Consider the following 20,898-nt stretch of genomic DNA (forward strand, 5'->3'; position numbering starts at 1 on the left):
CAAAATAACCATGAAAATAAGTCTAGTTATATCACCATACATAGTTATACAATTTTTTCTTATAATGAGAACTTTTATTTAAACAAAATATTTATTTGGCTGTATTGGATCTTAGTTGTAGCATATGGGATCTCCATTGTCCTTTAAAAATTTACTCACTTAACAACTTTCAAATGCACAATATAATATTATTGATTATTATTACCATGCTATATGTTATTACACCCTCATGACTTATAAATTTGTACCCTTTGATCCCCAATTCCCTGCCTCTGGCCATCACCAATCTGTTCCCTGAACTAGGACCTTGGGTTTTTATTGTCTGTCTGTTTTCTAGATTCCAAATGAAATCATATGGTATTTGTCTTTCTCTGTCAGACTTACTTCACTTAGCCTAATGCCCTCAAGGTCTATCTTTGTTGTCACAAACAACAAGATTCCTTTGTATTTTGTGGCTGAATATTATTCCATTGTGTCTATGTACCACATTTTCTTCATTATTGTAGTGATGCGGTAGTGAGCAGGGGGCACAAATATCTTATTGAGTTAGTGTTTTTGTTTTCTTCAGATAAATTCAGGGCACCATCTGAGTGTCCTACACCTTTAACTCAGTTCTGACACTATCTACCTAGAGATGCCATTAAGTTCTGCAGGTTGAGGCTCAGTCCTATAAGATGGCCCCCCTTCTTCTGCTGTACTTTGGATGATGATCTCAAGTCCAGGTTGTTATTAATGGGCTGGCTTTAAATCAGGTTCCTTGGACTCCCTCCTTGGATTTGATTAATTTGCTAGGGCAGCTCACAGAACTCAAAGAAACATTCTACTTACTAGATGACCCGTTTATTATAAAAGGATCTAACTCAGCAACAGTTGGATGGAAGAGACACAGAGTGGGGGCAAAGGATAAGGGGCTTCTGTGTCCTCTCCAGGTGCTACTCTCTCAACACCTCCATGTGTTCACCAACCTAGAAACTCTCCAGACTCCATCCTTTTTGGTTATTATGAAGGCTTCATTACATAGATATTAATGTGATTGATTAAATCATTGGCCACCAATTCAACCTCCAGCCTATCTCCTCTCCTCGGTGGTCAGGGGTAGGACTGGAAGTTTCAACCTCTAATCACATATTTGGTTCCATTGGCAACCGCCCTCTGTCCTTAGGTTCACTCCAAAGTTGCCTAATTAACATGAGAATACACAACTTTGTTATTCTCCATACTAAGGAATCCCTAGTGGCTTAGCAGTAAACAAACCACCTGCAGTGCAGGAACCTCAGGAGATGCACATTTGATCCCTGGGTTGGGAAGATCCCTTGGAGAAGGGAATGGCAACCCACTCCAGTATTCTTGCCTGGAGAATCCCATGGACAGAGTAGCTGGGTGGACTACAGTCCATAGGGTTGCAAAGGGTTGGACAGGACTGAAGTGACTTAGCATGCACGCATGCACACTTAGGAAATTCCAAGGATTTTAGGAACTCTGAACCAGAAACAGGGATGAACCTTTTGGATGTAATCCCGCTTGTTTATTTTTGCTTTTGTTGACTTAGCTTCTGGTGTCAAATTGAAAAAGTGTTTCAGAGACTTTTGTCATGGAGCTTCTTGCCTGTGTTTTCTTCTAGAACTTTTATGTTTCAAGTCTTATGTTGAAGTTTATAATCTATTTTGAGGTAATTTTTGTGTATGGTGTAAAGAGAGTGGCCCACTTTGGTTTTATTTTTATGTGACTGTCCAGTGTTCCCAGCACCATTTATTGAAGAGACTATCTTTTCCCCATTGTTTATTTTTACCTTCTTTATTGAACATTAATTATCTATGGGTGGGTTTACTTTTGGGCTCTCTATTCTGTTCCACTGATCCATGTTTGTTTTTATGTATGGCAATAACATAGTTTTAAGTATGATACCTTTGTAATATAATTTGGAATTAGGATGTGAGATGCCTCTGTCTTTGTTCTTCTTTCTCAAGATTGCTTTGGATATTTGGTGTCTCTTGTGGTTCCATAAAAATTTTAGGATAGTTTGTTCTATTTTTGTGAAAAATACCCCTGAAACTTTGTTAGGGATTACATTAAATCTGTAGATTGCCTCATAGGCAGGGCGGGGGGTGGGGGGGAGGAGGTGAAGGGCGGGGAGGGGTAGCATGGACATTATAACAATATAAATTCTTACAATTCATTGAGCATAGAAAATTGTTCCATTTATTTGTGTCATCATCCATGTCTTTCATCAATGTTTTATAGATTTTAGTGTCCAGGTTTTTCACCCCCTTGGTTATATTGATTCCCTAATACTTTGTGGGTTTTTTTTTTTTTGGTGCAATTTTAAGTGTCAATATTTTCTTAATTTATCTCTCATAGTTCATTATTGATATATAGAAGGGCAATAGATTTTTGTATATTGTTTCTGTATCCTGCAGCTTTACCAATTCATTGATTGGTTCTAACAGATTTTTGGGGAATCTTTTATAATGTCATCTGCAAATAGTTTTATTTTTTGTTTCTGATTTTGATGCTCTTTATTTTATTTTTCTTGGTGGATATTGTGACTAGGTCTTCCAATACTGTTAAATAAAAATGATAAGTGTAGGCATCTTTGTCCTGTACTTGATCTTAGAGGAGAAATGTTCAGCTTTCATCATAGATTATGATGTTGATTGTAGGCTTGTCATATATGGCTTTTACTATGTTGAGCTGCATTCTGTTAATACCCATTTTGTTGAGAGTTTTTATCATAAATGGATGTTGAATTTTGTTAGGTGCTTTTTCTGCATCTATGGAGATGATTATATGATTTTTATCCTTCATTCTGTTCTCATGATATATCACATTTGCTTCATTTTGTTACATGGTGTATTACATTTGTAAATACTGAAGCATCACTGCATTCCGGAAGTGAATCCTTCTTGATCCTAGTGTTTAAACCTTTTAAGGTGCTCTTGAATTTGGTTTGCTAATATTTTTATTGAGGTGTTTGATGAGGATCTTTGTTCATCAGAAATATTGGCCCTTTATTTTTCTCCCTTGTGGCATCCTTTTCTGATTTTGGTATTTGGGTAATGTTGGCCTGAAGGTGTATTTGGAAGTGTTCTTCCATCTGGAGAAATCTGCTGGGGTGCTGTGGGCTAGATTTTGTTAACAGCTTAGTATTCAAGGAAGAAATTATCCACCAAGATACTTGCAAAACTCACTGAAGGGTGACTTAACTGCATTGTCTTATAAGGTTGGTTGTCATGGTTTAAGAACAAAAACAAGAAAAAAGTACCCTGGAACCAAAAAGGGAGGATCCTTGTTCTGCCATGCTTTGTGTCATTCTTTGCTCTTTATTAAGAAAGCCAACCATTGCATGAGCTATTGAAAAGAGAAATGTTTTCACAGTCCAGCTCTGTTATCTCAAAGCAGAGCAAAGAGGGTAGATTTGGAGCTGGGACACAATGTGATTATAATTGGCATGTGTTCCTAATGTTGTGTAGTTTGTAATTGGTGGAAGATCTTACATGTGGGTGATCTGTTCCCAGAACACATTCTTAACCACACATTTTGCAACCTTTCTGTCCTTTCAAGTTCATCATTAAATTGAAAATGATAGTTTCCAGAAATGAAAAGTTGCTTCCTTGATCAGTTTGAGCAATAGGAAATTTGAATCCAGTGAAAGAATTTACTTTTGGAGGAGAAATCATGCTCCCAGGCCCCTAGGATGTCAAATGGTATCTTAGGAATTCTGTCTGGAAGTTTTAAAACATTAATATCCTTAAAAAAGAGAGAAACCTTAATCTTTTCTCTTTAGAAATTATTGTGTTTATCACATTACATCTCATAAATCAGAAATGTACTAAATTTCTTTCCATTCCAATTGTGTGTTTCAGGGATTTAAAAGATTTATAGACACAAAAAGAGGATGGGAATCTTTATTTGGCATTGGATCCATGATTATAGTGAATTGAGTTAAAAAATAAGCAAATGAACTTCATATCTCTAAAATCTTTGTCTTTATTTCTTTGCTTGTCCCCCACCCCCAACCCCTGCAAGGCTGATTTTATCCTGATGAATCTGTTTTGTCATACAAATGCTAATTCTTCAACCCATTTTTATGAATTCATACATTAAAGATTCCAGCTGTGAGTTGAAATGAAGTTAAGAATTTGGAGTAAAAGTAGGCATCCTTTGTCTTCTTTGCAACAAAAAAGAGAAGTAAGCATAGTGATTTTAGGCTGAGAGTCTAGCAGAGAACTAACTTGTCAGATTTCCCATAGAGAGCTTCAGTTCAGTTCAGTTCAGTTGCTCAGTTGTGTCCAACTCTTTGTGACCCCATGAATTGCAGCACGCCAGGCCTCCCTGTCCATCACCAACTCTCGGAGTTCACTCAAACTCACGTCCATCGAGTTGGTGATGCCATCCAGCCATCTCATCCTCTGTCGTCCCCTTTTCCTCCTGCCCCCAACCCCTCCCAGCATCAGAGTCTTTTCCAATGAGTCAACTCTTCGCATGAGGTGGCCAAAGTATTGGAGTTTCGGCTTTAGCATCCATCCTTCCAAAGAACACCCAGGGCTGATCTCCTTTAGAATGGACTGGTTGGATCTCCTTGCAGTGCAAGGGACTCTCAAGAGTCTTCTCCAACACCACAGTTCAAAAACATCAATTCTTCGGTGCTCATCTTTCTTCACAGTCCAACTCTCACATCCATACATGACCACTGGAAAAAGCATAGCCTTGACTAGACGGACCTTTCTTGGCACAGTAACATCTCTGCTTTTCAATATGCTATCTAGGTTGGTCATAACTTTCCTTCCAAGGAGTTAGCATCTTTTAATTTCATGGCTACAGTCACCATCTGCCGTGATTTTGGAGCCCCCAAAAATAAAGTCTGACACTGTTTCCCCGTCTATTTCCCATGAAGTGACGGGACCAGATACCATGATCTTAGTTTTCTGAATCTTGAGCTTTAGGCCAACTTTTTCACTCTCCTCTTTCACTTTCATCAAGAGGCTTTTTAGTTGAAACATGAAATGTTCCCTTCTTATCTCTAATTTTCTTGAACAGATCTCTAGTCTTTACCATTTTATTGTTTTCCTCTATTTCTTTGCATTGATCGCTGAGGAAGGCTTTCTTATCTCTCCTTGCTATTCTTTGGAACTCTACATTCAGATGCTTAAATCTTTCCTTTTCTCCTTTGCTTTTTGCTTCTCTTTTTTTCACAGCTATTTGTAAGGCCTCCCCAGACAGCCATTTTGCTTTTTTGCATTTCTTTTCCATGGGGATGGTCTTGATCCCTGTCTCCTGTACAATGTCATGAACCTCTGCCCATAGTTCATCAGGCACTCTATCTATCAGATCTAGTCCCTTAAATCTATTTTTGACTTCCACTGTATAATCATAGAAAGCTTAATTGCTTTAAAAAAAAAAAAAAGATTATCTGTAAGGAGGAAGAGACGATACCACACTCAGGATTTCTACACATAAAAATTAATTCTCTGTAAAAGGAATATTGCTCCTCTAGGGTTTCAAATATTAATATCTAAATGCAATTTATTCTAATTTTCACAACTATCTCGGACCTAATTTGAGTTGTCTTTCTTTATAATAAGAATGATTATGACTTACCTCAAAAAAGTTGTTAAACTTACTATGATTTAGATATTCTGTGTCTCTAAAATATCTTTGAACTTTTTAGGAAAAAATTACCAAATGTAATTTTTAACCAGTTTTGGTAAAAGACATAGTTTATCAGATAGATGAGAAAGCCTGTATTTTTTTAAACAACTCTCTGTGTTTTAAAGGTATTATAATATTCCCAAACATCATTTTCTAAGCACTTGTATTTCTGTCTAAAAACTGGTTAGCAGAAAATGCATATGCTTCCTTTCTAAAAATAGATCTACACAATTTCTTATTTTCTACTTTTCTCTCTGTTCACAGGAAAAAACACATACATCAGTACTTGGTTTGAATTCAATAAAGTCTAAGCCAAGGCAGGTTGAGCAGAAAAGGAGAGTGATTTATTATTTTTCTGATTTGATTTTTCAAACTTAAATATTGGCTGTTTATTTTCCCCAAACTACTATGTCTGCTAAATATAAAAATGTATGTATTAAACCCTGGCATTTCTACAGCTGATAGTGAGGTAGAGGCCAAGTGATTTTATGTGTTGATGCTTTGGAGGCCATCTCCATGTATTTTTACTAATGTTTTACCTTCCAATGGGCTTCCCTGATGGCTCAGATGGTAAAGAATCCACCTGAATGCAGGAGATCCAGGTTTGATCCCTGGGTTGGGAAGGTCCCCAGGAGAAGGGAATGGCTACCCACTCCAGTATTCTTGCCGGGAGAACTCCATGGACAGAGAAGCCTAATGGGCTACAGACCATGAGGTCTCAAAAAGTCGGACATGACTGAGTGACTAACATTTTGATTCACTTTGCTTTACCTTCCAATAGCAATTTTTGTATTCTGCAGTGAGACAGATTTCTTTCATGACACAATAGCATTATGAGAAAGCTTGAATTTTCCATATCTGTGTTTCTTTTGTTCTCTATTTCTTGAGAATGTGTATATGTTTGTGTCTGTGTGTGCATGTATGTTAGAGAGATCTAATGAAGGCTCTGCTTTTACTGCTTATATTCTTAAAAAAAATGTTCTTTGAGAAGGTATTTTTTGGTGAGATTGAACATATATAAACTCAATTATAGAATTTAAGGCTTCCTAAAATGTACTTTTCTGTATAACCACCAATTGCTTTTTATTTTAATGAAAGATGTGGAAATAAGCTATTTCCTGTTTTCTATCTAATGCTGTTTTCTATAGGCCCGACTGCCAGGGAAAAAAAGGGTCTCCAAATAAAACTAGATTTGCTAATTATTTAGCATCTTGCTTAAATGTATATCAGTCTACATGTTTTTGTAGAAAGAAGGAGACCTTGCTATTTTTTTCCTTACCGAACCGGGTTCTCTTTCTCTTCATATTGTCCTCCATGATTTAGACACTGTTTTCCAGTCCAAAAAAAAAAAAAAAAGATCTCCCTAGACAGAGGTAACTGTAAAAGACTAAATGGGAAGTTGTTTCTGGTGAAAGGCTCATCATTTCTGTGACATAAAACCATGAAGTTGAGAAAAAATCCATTCATTCTCAATTGTGGAGCCATTGATCACTGAGGAAAGAGAAAACTATTTCTGTAGACAAGCAAAATCTGGTAAATAACCCATGATGATTTGATCAGTCTTTGTTGTGGATAATTATGTTGTTAGGCTAGAGAAATTCAGGACAGTAGGGATAAAATAATAAAATAGGTAATGCAGTAGACAGTAAATTTTCTCAGTTGAAAATTCTGTTGAGAATATGAATCTATGTATTTAATAGGAAAGTCTTTTTCTATGATTATTTAAGATTAAATTTCAATAAGTTACATTATTAAGAGTATCTATGGAAAGATTTTGTGTGCATCATTGTGTTGAGCTTAGTTCAGTTTAGTTGCTCAGTCATGTCTGACTTTTGCAACCCCATGGACTGCAGCCAGGTTTCCCTGTCCATTACCAACTGCTGGAGCTTACTCAAACTCACATCCATTGAGTTGGTGATGCCATCCAACCATCTCATCCTCTGTTGTTCCCTTCTCCTCCAGTCTTCAATCTTTCCCAGCATCAGGGTCTTTTCCAATCAGACAGTTCTTCGCATCAGGTGGCCAAAGTATTGGAGCTTCAGCATCAGCCCTTCCAATGAATATTCAGGACTGATTTCCTTTAGGATTGCCGGGTTGGATCTCCTTGCTGTCCAAGGCACTCTCAAGAGTCTTCTCCAGCACCACAGTTCAAAAGCATCAATTCTTCAGTGCTCAGCTTTCTTAATGGTCCAACTCTCACATCCATACATGACTACTGGAAAAAACATACCTTTGACTATATGCACCTTGGTCAGCAAAGTGCTGTCTCTGCTTTTTAATATGCTGTCTAGGTTTGTCACAGCTTTTCCTCCAAGGAGCAAGCATCTTTTAATTTCATGGCTGCAGTCACCATCTGCAGTGATTTTTGAGCCCAAGAAAATAGAGTCTGTCACTGTTTCCATTGTTTCCCCATCTATTTGCCATGAAGTGATGGGACCAGATGTCATGATCTTCGTTTATTGAATGTTGAGTTTTAAGCTAGCTTTTTCACTCTCTTCTTTCACTTTCATCAAGAGGCACTTGGATTTTGTTTTTCGGCATGCTCATTGTTCTTCTTCACTCTGAAAATTATAAGCTAGAAGTATAAGTGGCATTATTTTTGCTTGTATACCCCAACTACTTCAGTCCTTCTCTTTAGTTTCACACCTGCTACAGTTGTCCATTTAGTTTCTATTTTCAGGTTAGTGATGGTTGTGATGAGAAATATAAGTGGATTTAATCATCCTCTCCTGTTGAACACTAGATTTGCTTAACAGTCCCTGTCTCCTTGCCTTGAAGAACTTTACCACTGTAGATAGTGAAGTTATCATTTTCCTCCAAGGTTGATAGAAACCCCTTTCTTTGGGGTGTAGACTTAAACATGGGTTTAAAGATGGTATGATAATAATATAAATTCTGTTACACAGTTCTCATGCACTTATTTTGTTCCTGACATTGTTTAAAATGAATTTATATGTATTAAATAATGTATAGCTAAGAAAAATAGGCACACACAATGAATATCACAGCTCTTCCTGTGGTTGTGGTCATGCAGTTAGTTCAGTAGAGATAGAGGTGGTGTGATAAATGGATCTTGGGATTGATTATCATTTCACCCACTGAGTCTTCAGGGTGCTTAAATTTGTAAAGTTCTCAAAGACTGTGAACCATTTCACCCCCATGGGTATTTATAAGAAAGGCATTAAAATAGGTTGGTATTTCCAGTGACTGTATTTTAAGACTGTTTGAACATTTCCAACACTTTGTTAGGTTTGTATGGTAGACATAGAAAGGAGTTTTTACTTTAGGGAAAAGCAATCTAGTGAGAAAATCTAGACAGTGTGCATAAAAGAAGTCATGATAATCTATTGCCAGTAACCTGGTTAATAATAATAATAAACAGTGGTTGTACTTAATATCTGCTAAAAGAAATGTGTGTAGAGTATGTAGAGATGTTAATATATTTGCTCTGCTGTGAGTAACAAACGGAATTCCACAACCCATTAAAATGGTCGTAACACCATGATCATGTTGGGTTTATTACAGGCATGCAAGCATTCTTAAATATATGCAAATCAACCAATGTGATACACCATATTAACAAATTGAAAGATAAAAACCATATGATAATCTCAATAGATGCAGAAAAAGCTTTTGACAGAATTCAACACCCATTTATGATTAAAAACTCTTCAAAAAATGGGCATCAAAGGAACCTACCTCAACATAATAAAGGCCATATATGATAAAACCACAGCAAATGTTGTTCTCAATGGTGAAAAACTGAAAGCATTCCCTGTAAGATCAGGAACAAGACAAGGGTGCCCACTCTCACTACTACTATTCAACATAGTTTTAGAAGTCCTAGCTGTGGCAATCAGAGAACAGAAAGAAAGAAAAGGAATCCAGATTGGAAAAGAAGTAAAACTCTCACTGTTTGCAGATGACATGATACTATACATACAAAATCCTAAAGATATCTTCAGAAAATTTCTAGAGATAATCACTGAATTTACAAAGTGGTGGCAGGATACAGAATGAGTACACAGAAATCACTTGTATTCCTATACCCCAACAATGAAATATCAGAAAGAGAAATCAAGGAATTGTTGCAAGGGGGACCCCTTCCAGGGCCCGAAACTGGGCTCTTGTCTAACACTAGGAAATGAATTGTCCAAGGAGACACATGTGCTGACAAAGCAAGAGATTTTATTGGGAAAGGGCACCCGGGTGGAGAGCAGGAGGGTAAGGGAACCCAGGAGAACTGCTCTGCTGCGTGGCTTGCAGTCTCAGGTTTGGTGGTAATGGGATTAGTTTCCGGGTTGTCTTTGGCAAATCATTCTAATTCAGAGTCTTTCCTGGTGGTGCACGCATTGTCCAGCCAAGATGGATGCTAGCGAGAGGGATTCTGGGATGTGGACGGACACGCGGTGTCTCCTTTTGACCTTTCCCAAACTCTTCCGGTTGGTGGTCGCTTATTAGTTCCGTGTTCCTTACCAGGATCTCCTGTCATAAAACAACTCATGCGAATAGTTACTAAAGGGCCTGGCCAGGGTGGGCGGTTTCAGTCAGTGTGCTTCGCCTAACAGAATCAATCCCATTTTCTATTGTAACAAAAAGAATAAAATACCAAGGAATAAACCTACCTAAGGATAGAAAAGAGCTGTATACAGGGAACTATAAGACACTGATGAAAGAAATCAAAGATGACATAAACAGATGGAGAGATATTCCATGTTCCTGGGTTAGGAAGAATCAATATTGTGAACATAACTATACTACCAAATGCAATCTATAGATTCAATGTAATCCTTACCAAATTACCAATGGAATGTTTCACAGAACTAGAACAAAAAATCTCACAATTAATATGGAAACACAAAAGACCCCAAATTGCCAAAGCAATCTTGAGAAAGAAGAATGGAGATGGAGGAATCAACTTTTCTGAATTCAGACTATACTACAAAGCTATAGTCATCAAGAGAGGATGGTACTGACATGAAAACAGAAACAAAGATCAACAAGATAGAAAGCCCAGAGATAAACCCCTGCATCTATGGATATCCTATTTTTGATAAAGGAGGTAAGAATATACAATGAAGCAAAGATAGTCTCTTCAGTAAGTGCTGCTGGGAAAACTGGACAGCTACCAGTAAAAGAATGAAATTAGAACACTTTGTAACACTACACACAAAGATAAACTCAAAATGGATTAAAGACCTAAATATAAGACCAGAAACTATAAAACTCAGAGGAAAACACAGGCAGAACACTATATGACGTGAATCACAGTGAGATCCTCTATGACCTACCTCTTACAGTAATGGAAAGAAAAGCAAAAATAAACAAGTGGGACCTAATAAAAGCTTTTGCACAGCAAAGGAAACTGTAAGTAAGGTGAAAAGACAACCCTCAGAATGGGAAAAAATAATAACAAATGAAACAACTGACAAAGGATTAACTTTAAGAGTATACAAGCAGCTCATACAAATTGTTACCAGAAAAATAGCCTAATAAAAAAGTGGGCAAGAGACCTAAACAGACATTTCTCCAAAGACCTACAGATTGCTAATAAACACTTGGAAAGATAATCAATATCACTCATTATTAGGGAAATGCAAATCAAAACTACAATGAGTTATCACCTCATACCAGTCAGAATGGCCATCAAAAAATTTGCCCATCAATAACTGCGGGAGAGGGTATGGAGGAAAGGGAACCCTCTTGCACTGTTGGTGGGAATGCAAATTGATACAGCCACTATGGAGAAGAGTATGAAGATTCTGACCAGAATCTAGAAAGATGATACTGATGAACCTATTTGCAGAGCAGCAATGGAGACACAAATATTGATAACAGACTTATAGACACAGCTGGTGGTGGGGAGGAAGGAGAAGGTGGGAGATATGGAGAGAGAAACGTGGAAACATACATTACCATATGTAAAATAGATAGCCAATGGGAATTTGCTGTATGACTCAGTGAACTCAAACCGGGGCTCGGTAACAACGTAGAGGGGTAGATGGGGAGGGAGGTGGGAGAGATGTTCAAGTGGGAGGGCACATGGATAAATCTATGGCTGATTCAGGTTGATGTTTGTGATTCATATTGTGTTGGTAGAAACCAAAACAATACTGTAAAGCAATTATCCTTCAATTAAAAATAAAAAAATAGATGAAAATATACATAAAAATGTAACTAATAGAAAAAGCTGGTTTTGCTTCATAGACAATAAGGGTGGATTAGGATAGGCATGAATCAGATTCTAAAATGAGAAACTTGTGGGGAAAGTTTAATGAAAAGTTTGAGAATAAACATTTCTTGACTTCAGTTGAAAATTCCATGCAGCACAGGTGAAGTTCGCTGGAAGCACAGTTTGCATGGTGTAATCAATTTTATCTACTGTCGATAAAAGTAGAGTGAGGCAAATTAGCTGGGAAAGTTTTTACCTGGGGCGTTAGTGTTGTAATATTGGGCTAGAGAAGTGGATACTTTGGGAGAGGGCCTGAAAAGAGTGGATAATAGCAGGAAACAGGTGTAGTTTAACACTTGCTGTCCTTGGGGTTAGTTTATGCATTCAATAAATATTTATCAAGCACTGTACTTGATTCAACAGCTGTTTACAGGGTGAACAAGACACATGTAGTTCCTACCTTCTTAGGGATTACAGTCTAGTGGGGAGATCTATATTACACTAATATAGCCATGATTCTAATTCTGATGAGAAGTATGTAGGAGTTAGAGTGAAAGTTATAGATTGACTCTTTGATTGGCCCTAGTCTTAAGATACCAAAATTTTTTTCTTAGTGCACTAGCCTTTTTTTAAAATTAAAAGAATCAATATAGTGAAAATGAGTACACTACCCAAAGCAATTTATAGATTCAATGCAATCCCTATCAAGCTACCAACGGTATTCTTCACAGAACTAGAACAAATAATTTCACAATTTGTATGGAAATACAAAAAACCTCGAATAGCCAAAGCAATCTTGAGAAAGAAGAATGGAACTGGAGGAATCAACCTGCTTGACTTCAGGCTCTACTACAAAGCCACGGTCATCAAGATAGTATGGTACAGGCACAAAGACAGAAATATAGATCAATGGAACAAAATAGAAAGCCCAGAGATAAATCCATGCACCTATGGACACCTTATCTTTGACAAAGGAGGCAAGAATATACAATGGATTAAAGACAATCTCTTTAACAAGTGGTGCTGGGAAAACTGTTCAACCACTTGTAAAAGAATGAAACTAGAATACTTTCTAACACCATACACAAAAATAAACCCAAAATGGATTAAAGATCTAAATGTAAGACCAGAAACTATAAAACTCCTAGAGGAGAACATAGGCAAAATACTCTCCGACATACATCACAGCAGAATCCTCTATGACCCACCTCCCAGAATATTGGAAATAAAAGCAAAAATAAACAAATGGGACCTAATTAAACTTAAAAGCTTCTGCATAACAAAGGAAACTATAAGCAAGGTGAAAAGACAGCCTTCAGAATGGGAGAAAATAATAGCAAATGAAGCAACTGACAAACAACTAATCTCAAAAATATACAAGCAACTTCTACAGCTCAATTCCAGAAAAATAAATGACCCAATCAAAAAATGGGCCAAAGAACTATAATAGACATTTCTCCAAAGAAGACATACAGATGGCTAACAAACACATGAAAAGATGCTCAACATCACTCATTATCAGGGAAATGCAAATCAAAACCACTGTGAGGTACCATTTCACGCCAGTCAGAATGGCTGCGATCCAAAAGTCTACAAGCAATAAATGCTGGAGAGGGTGTGGAGAAAAGGGAACCCTCTTACACTGTTGGTGGGAATGCAAACTAGTACAGCCACTATGGAGAACAGTGTGGAGATTCCTTAAAAAACTGGAAATAGAACTGCCTTATGATCCAGCAGCCCCACTGCTGGGCATACACACTGAGGAAACCAGAATTGAAAGAGACACGTGTACCCCAATGTTCATTGCAGCACTGTTTATAATAGCCAGGACATGGAAGCAACCTAGATGTCCATCAGCAGATGAATGGATAAGAAAGCTGTGGTACATATACACAATGGAGTATTACTCAACCATTAAAAAGAATACATTTGAATCAGTTCTAATGAGGTGGATGAAACTGGAGCCTATTATACAGAGTGAAGTAAGCCAGAAAGAAAAACACCAATACAGTATACTAACACATATATATGGAATTTAGAAAGATGGTAACAATAACCCTGTGTATGAGAGCAAAAGAGACCCTGATGTATAGAATAGTCTTGTGGACTCTGTGGGAGAGGGAGAGGGTGGGATGATTTGGGAGAATGGCATTGAAACATGTATAATATCATATATGAAACGAGTCGCCAGTCCAGGTTTGATGCACGATACTGGATGTTTGGGGTTGGTGCACTGGGATGACCCAGAGGGATGGTACGGGAAGGGAGGAGGGAGGAGGGTTCAGGATGGGGAACATGTGTATACCTGTGGTGGATTCATGTTGATATATGGCAAAACCAATACAATATTGTAAAGTTAAAAAATAAAATATAATAAAAAAAATTTTTAAGCAATTTTAAGTTCACAGCACAACTGAGAAGGTAGAGAGCCTCTATAGAACCCCTACTCCTAATACATGCATAACCCCTACCATTATCAGCATCACCCACCAGGATGGGATATTTCTTAGAGTTGATGAACCTACACTGACACATCATGATCATTCGAAGTCCACAATATACCTCATGGTTCACTCTTGGTGTTGTGCATTCTATGGGTTTGGACAAATAAATAAATACATATATCCATCATTACAGTATCATGCAAAATATTTCCATTGCCCTAGAAAATCCTCTGTGCTCTGCTGCTCCGTCCCTCACTTGCTCCCAACTATGGGCAAACACTGATCCATTCATTGTTTCCATAGTGTTTATTGCCTTTGCTGTAAGGTCAGGTAGTTGGGATCATATGCTTTATAACCATTTCAGATTGGCTTATTTTATTTAGTAATATGCATTTAAGGTTTTTTTCATGGCTTTCAAGTGCATTACTTTTTTTGTGCTGATTAATATTCCATTGTTCAATATTTCATATGAAGAAAGCAGCTATAAACATCTATGTGCAGGATTTTGTGTGGACATACATTTTTGGTTCCTTTTTGGGTAAATACCAAGGAACATGATCACTGGATTATATGTAAGATTGTGTTTAATTTTCTAAGAAACTGACAAGCTGTCTTCCAAAGTGGCTGTACCATTTCACATACTCACCAGCAATGAATGTGAGTTCCTGTTGCTCCACAGTCTCACCAGCATTTATTGTCATCAGTGTTCCAGATTTTGACCATTTTAATAGGTGGGTGGTGGTATCTCAGTGTTGTTTTAATTTGCATTTCCATGTACAAAAATTTGCTGCATGTACAAACATGGAGCATCTTTTCATATGCTTATTTGCCAGCTGTGTGTCTTCTTTGGTGGGGTGTCTTCAAGTCTTTGGATTATTTTTTAATCAGGTAGTTTATTTTCTTATTGTTGAGTGTTAAGATTTTTAAAATTTTGGACGAGAGTCCTTTATCAGCTGTGTCTTTCATAAGTATTTTCTCCCAGTCTGTGGTTTGTCTTATCATTCTTTTCATGACATTGTCTTTTTAAATTTTAATTGAAGTATAGTTGACTTAACAGTATTATATTAGTTTCAGGTATACAACATATAATTCTATATTTTATAGATTATGCACCATACAAAGTTATAATATTACTGACTTTATATTCCCTGTGCTATATATTACCTACCTGTGACTTATAAGTCAAACACAGAAAGAGAAATACTATATGTTGACATTGTCTTTTGCAGAGCAGAAAATTTTAATTTTAATGAAGTCTAGCTTATTAATTATTCCTTTCGTAGCTTATGCTTTGGTGTTGTACCTAAAAAGTCTTTGCCATACCCAAGGTCATCTAAATTTTCTTCTAAGTTATCTTCTAGGAGTTTTATAGTTTTACATTTTGCATTTAGGATTGTGATCCATTTGAAATTAATTTTTGTGAGGGGTATAAGGTCTGTGTCTAGTCTTCCCTGCATTGGAAGGTGAAGTCTTAAACCACTGGATGCCAGGGGCATCCGTGAATTTTGGTAGAATGGAAAATGGGTGTCTTATGTAATACTTATCAGTATTTCTATCTGGAATCACAGGATATAGAGTGAGTAAGATGGAGAAGTAAGATTGAAGGAGGAGATCATTATTGTCTGTAGTTTGGATAGTTCTGGCATTAACAAGAGGACAGTGAGTTGAAGAAATAATTATTGAATAATTTTATTGACATAATAAAGTAATTGAAACTTTGATATTGGATGGAATATACTGGGGAGAGAGTATAGGCTAAGAGCCAGTGTTTTTAACTGAAAATCTGACGTGGTGACACCACTTGAGGTTTTCCATTCCAGATGAAATATGATATTTAATTACATCTCCTTTGAGAGGCAATTAAATATAATTATAAGTAAGATGAAAAAAAGGGTCAAATAGAACCTAAAGAGAGACACACAATTAGGGAACTCTGGCAAAGGAGAAGCCTAGTTAAAAAAAAAAATAGGAGTGAATTTTTAGGAGTGGATGGACTGATAAGTGGGCTTGTATTAGGGAGTCCCAACTAAGTATGTCTAACTCAGTAATAGAATCAAGAATATGGGGGAAAATAAGAAATGAGAAAAAAATTATTTCTGGAAAAAGGAAGGTCACCACTGATGCTTTAACAAGTGCGTTTTGAGTGCCTGGTCTATGCCAAGCATATAGATCCCACAATAAGTAAAACAGACAGATATCCCTCTCTTCTTGGAACTTGTTCCAAGTAGGGGAGAGACTGAAACTATGATAAATGAGCAGAGTGCATACTATTTTAGAAGGGGTATATGTTATAAGAAATAGAGTGGTGTAAAGGCAATCAGGTAATGATGGAGGGGATGACTTTGCAATTTTAAATAGGATTGTCATAGTAGCTCTCAAGGACAAGGTGGTTTAATGCAGACTGAAGAAGGGAAGGGAAATAAACTGAGAATATCTCAGAGAAAAGATTTTCAGGCAGAAAGCAAAAACAAAGGGATGGAAACAGGAGGCTATCTGGTGAGTTTGATCAATAGCAAATGATTTGTTTGGCTGGAAGAGAGTGATTATAAGAAAAAAAGTAAGGGCTTCCCTGGGGGCTCAGGTAAAGAATCTGCCTGCCAATGCAGGAGACACAAGTTCCATCCCTGATCAGGAAAGATCCCACATTCCTTGAAGCAACTAAGGCTGTGCTCCAAAACTATTGAACTTGTACTCTAGAGCCTGGGAGCTGCAACTGCTGAACCCATGGGCCCCGACTACAGAAGCCTGGGCACCCTTGGGCCCATTCTCTGCAACAAGAGAAGCCACCTCAATGAGAAGCCCTTGCGCCACAACTAGAGAGCAGAGTCCACGTGGCACAGCTAGAGAAAAGCCCACACAGAAACGGACACCCATCACAGCCAAAAATACATAAATAAAAACAATTCCCAAAAAAAAGAGAAAATAAAGGATTTCTTTAACAAAAGATAAAAATAAAAATAATAGGAAATGAGGCCAGAATAATAAACAAATGATCTAAAGCCGTGCTTCTCAACCTTGACTGCATTTGAGAAGTATCGAAAGTCACTCAGTCGTCCAACTCTGTGACCCTATGGACTGTAGCCCACCAGGCTCCTCTGTCCATAGGATTCTCTAAGCAAGAATATTAGAGCGACTTGCCATTTCCTCCTCCAGGGGATCTTCCCTGCCCAGGGAATGGTCTCACCAGTATTGTAAGCAGTTTCTTTACCGTCTGGGCCACCAAGGAAGGCCCTGTGAAGTATTGGGTTGGCCAAAAGTTCCTTGTAGTTTTTCCATGACATCTCATGGAAAAACCTGAATGAACTTTTTGACCATTCCAATATCTAGAGAGCTTCTAAAGCTCTAGCTGTCATGGCCAATTAACATTGCAGTCACTTGGAGGTGCAACCCAGGCTTAGCAATTTTAAAGCTCCCTATGTGATTTTTAATATGCAACCAAGTTTGAATGCCATTCAGTTAAGACCTTACAGGGTCATTGTAAGGTCACTGGCTTTAAATGAGTGAGATGGGGAACCATTGTGGCACTTAGCAGAGAGGGCTTCCAGGAACTGACTCAATAGAATCACTATGCGTACTATTTTGAGAACAGACAGGAGGGTTCTAATGCCCATCCATCGGAGAAGACCAGTTCAGTTCAGTTTAGTCGCTCAGTCGTTTCCGATTCTTGGCGACCTCATGGACTGCAGCATGCCAGGCTTCCCTGTCCATCACCAACTCCCTGAGTTTACTCAAGCTCATGTCCATTGAGTCGGTGATGCCATCCAACCATCTCATCCTCTGTCATCCCCTTCTCCTCCCACCTTCAGTCTTTCCCAGCATCAGGGTCTTTTCCAGTGAGTCAGTTTTTTGTATCAGGTGGCCAAAATACTGGAGTTTCAGCTTCAGCAGCAGTCCTTCCGATGAATATTCAGGACTGATTTCCTTTAGGATAGATTGGTTCGATCTTCTTGCAGTCCAAAGGACTCTTATGAGTCTCCTCCAACACCACAGTTAAGAAGCATCAATTCTTTGGTGCTCAGCTTTCTTTATAGTCCAACTCTCATATTCATACATGACTAAAGGAAAAACCATCAGAGAATACCATACAATCCCTGTAACAAAACTGTGTTGATTGATACTTGCAGAACAAGGAAAATGGTTTACCGTGGGGACCTGTGGGGCATTTTAGCAGGAGTGTTAGGAGGAACTTGCTAATGGATTTAGACTTGTGCTGTATAATTTGTGGGAGGGTTCAAGGAAGTAGGAATTCCCTCTGGAGAGATCAACAACCAAAAGTACAAATCTAGTAAAAGGCAAGGGTAAAATTCCACCCTGGCTTATCTTATAAAGCTTGTACTGTATCTGTGGCAGAACATGTATAGAGCAGATTTCTGAAACACCATTTTGGAAATCAAAACTGAACATTTTTGCTCAAAAGATAATGAGTTCCATTATAAAGAAAATATTCTGTGTTTAGTTTTCAGTTTAAAAGGAAAAGCACAGTTCAACTTTTCTCATCTTGTTTCTTCAGTTAATCATATACATACATGTAGTATGATTCTATCCATACTTCTGTTTTCAGAACCATTGATATTCTTTAAGAAAACCATTTTAGTAAGAGAATAAAGCTTTGAGATGACACTTTTAAACAATTTAATTTTATTACCATCTTTAGACTGTTGTGTCTATGGGTGTTTTTAATGGATATGTTTCCTTTTTCATTTTAGTTTACTACTGAAATTTTTAGTCATTTGTGAATAACATTCTTATTCTTAACGCTCTTTAAAACTTGAATAAGGTTAGCTGAATCTTAGGCTAACCATGTCTTAGACTAGCTCCATCTTAAGTAATAATTCAAGATCACAAGGCCTTACCAGATATATAAACAAAGAGAACTCCCTACCTTTTGTTGACTAAGAGCAAAGATTCTGCTTCATCACATTTCCATGGAAAAATGTCTAATAGCCTCTCGTTTTGTGCTGCTTCCATAGAGCAAGAATAAGCCATGCACAGACTGTAATAAACTCATTATGTTCATCTCCCTAACCTGAACTTAAGAGGAACAATTTTTGAGATGATAATCACATTAAATGAATACTCTAGTGATATAAAGACAGAAAATATGATTTGTAAAAAGGCTTACTATTTTTTACCCCAAGAGTAGGCAGAAATGAATGATGACTTTTTTTAAAAAGGGTTATCAGATGACACCACCCTTATGGCAGAAAATGAAGAGGAACTAAAAAGCCTCTTGATGAAAGTGAAAGTGGAGAGTGAAAAAGTTGGCTTAAAGCTCAACATTCAGAAAACGAAGATCATGGCATCCGGTCCCACCACTTCATGGGAAATAGATGGGGAAACAGTGGAAACAGTGTCAGACTTTATTTTTCTGGGCTCCAAAATCACTGCATGGTGACTGCAGCCATGAAATTAAAAGATGCTTACTCCTTGGAAGGAAAGTTATGACCAACCTAGATAGCATATTCAAAAGCAGAGACATTACTTTGCCAACAAAGGTTCATCTAGCCAAGGCTATGGTTTTTCCAGTGGTCATGTATGGATGTGAGAGTTGGACTGTGAAGAAGGCTGAGCGCCGAAGAATTGAAGCTTTTGAACTGTGGTGTTGGAGAAGACTCTTGAGAGTCCCTTGCACTGCAAGGAGATCGAACCAGTCCATTCTGAAGGAGATCAGCCCTGGGATTTCTTGGGAAGGATGGATGCTAAAGCTGAAACTCCAGTACTTTGGCCACCTCATGCAAAGAGTTGACTCACTGGAAAAGACTCTGATGCTGGGAGGGATTGGGGGCAGGAGGAGAAGGGGACGACAGAGGATGAGATGGCTGGATGGCATCACTGACTCGATGGACGTGGGTCTCAGTGAACTCCGGGAGTTGGTGATGGACAGGGAGGCCTGGCGTGCTGCGATTCATGGGGTTGCAAAGAGTCGGACATGACTGAGCATCTCATCTGATCTGAACTCTTTTTTTTCTATCCTGTTAGATTTTTATGTGTATCTTCTTTGTATAGGTATTGTATTTCTTTCCTCAGACTAACCTAATGATTTCAGATATTTTGTATTTCTTGCTGCTGCTGTGCTAAGTCGCTTCAGTCGTGTCCGACTCTGTGCGACCCCATGGACTGGAACCTACCAGGCTTCTCCGTCCCTGGGATTCTCCAGGCAAGAACACTGGATTGGGTTGCCATTTCCTTCTGCAATGCACGAAAGTGAAAAGTGAAAGTGAAGTTGCTCAGTCGCGTCGGACTCTTAGTGATGTCATGGACTGCAGCCTACCAGGCTCCTACGTCCATGGGATTTTCCAGGCAAGAGTACTGGAGTAGAGCCCAATTATCTGTGGACCTAATAAGCTCAGGTTATTTCGTTAACATTTATAGGGTTTTTTCATTTACCCAAGGTATCCTGTTCCTCTGTCACTTCTGAGTCACTTATATTATTATCTCATCCATTTTAAGATGCAAGGCACGTCCAGTTTTATTAGTAGTCTCCTATCAGTATCACATCTTAATGATGTCTTTTTATTACATGATTTTCTAGGCTTACCTTGCAAGTTATTTTATTCCTACATTCTATTTCCTTGTTAAAATTATATTTTTGATTATTTGGTGGAATAGTCTTGACCTTTCAGAATTCCCTGT

At 37.9% G+C, this 20,898-nt stretch overlaps 1 protein-coding gene across 3 annotated transcripts in view; it reads left to right on the forward strand.

Moving 5' to 3' along the window:
• Positions 1-20,898, forward strand: part of MALRD1 (MAM and LDL receptor class A domain containing 1) — a 554,066-nt gene that overhangs the window by 91,210 nt on the left and 441,958 nt on the right. The window lies entirely within an intron of this gene.

Source organism: Bos taurus, chromosome 13 (genome assembly GCF_002263795.3).
Source record: "Bos taurus isolate L1 Dominette 01449 registration number 42190680 breed Hereford chromosome 13, ARS-UCD2.0, whole genome shotgun sequence".
NCBI lineage: Eukaryota > Metazoa > Chordata > Mammalia > Artiodactyla > Bovidae > Bos > Bos taurus.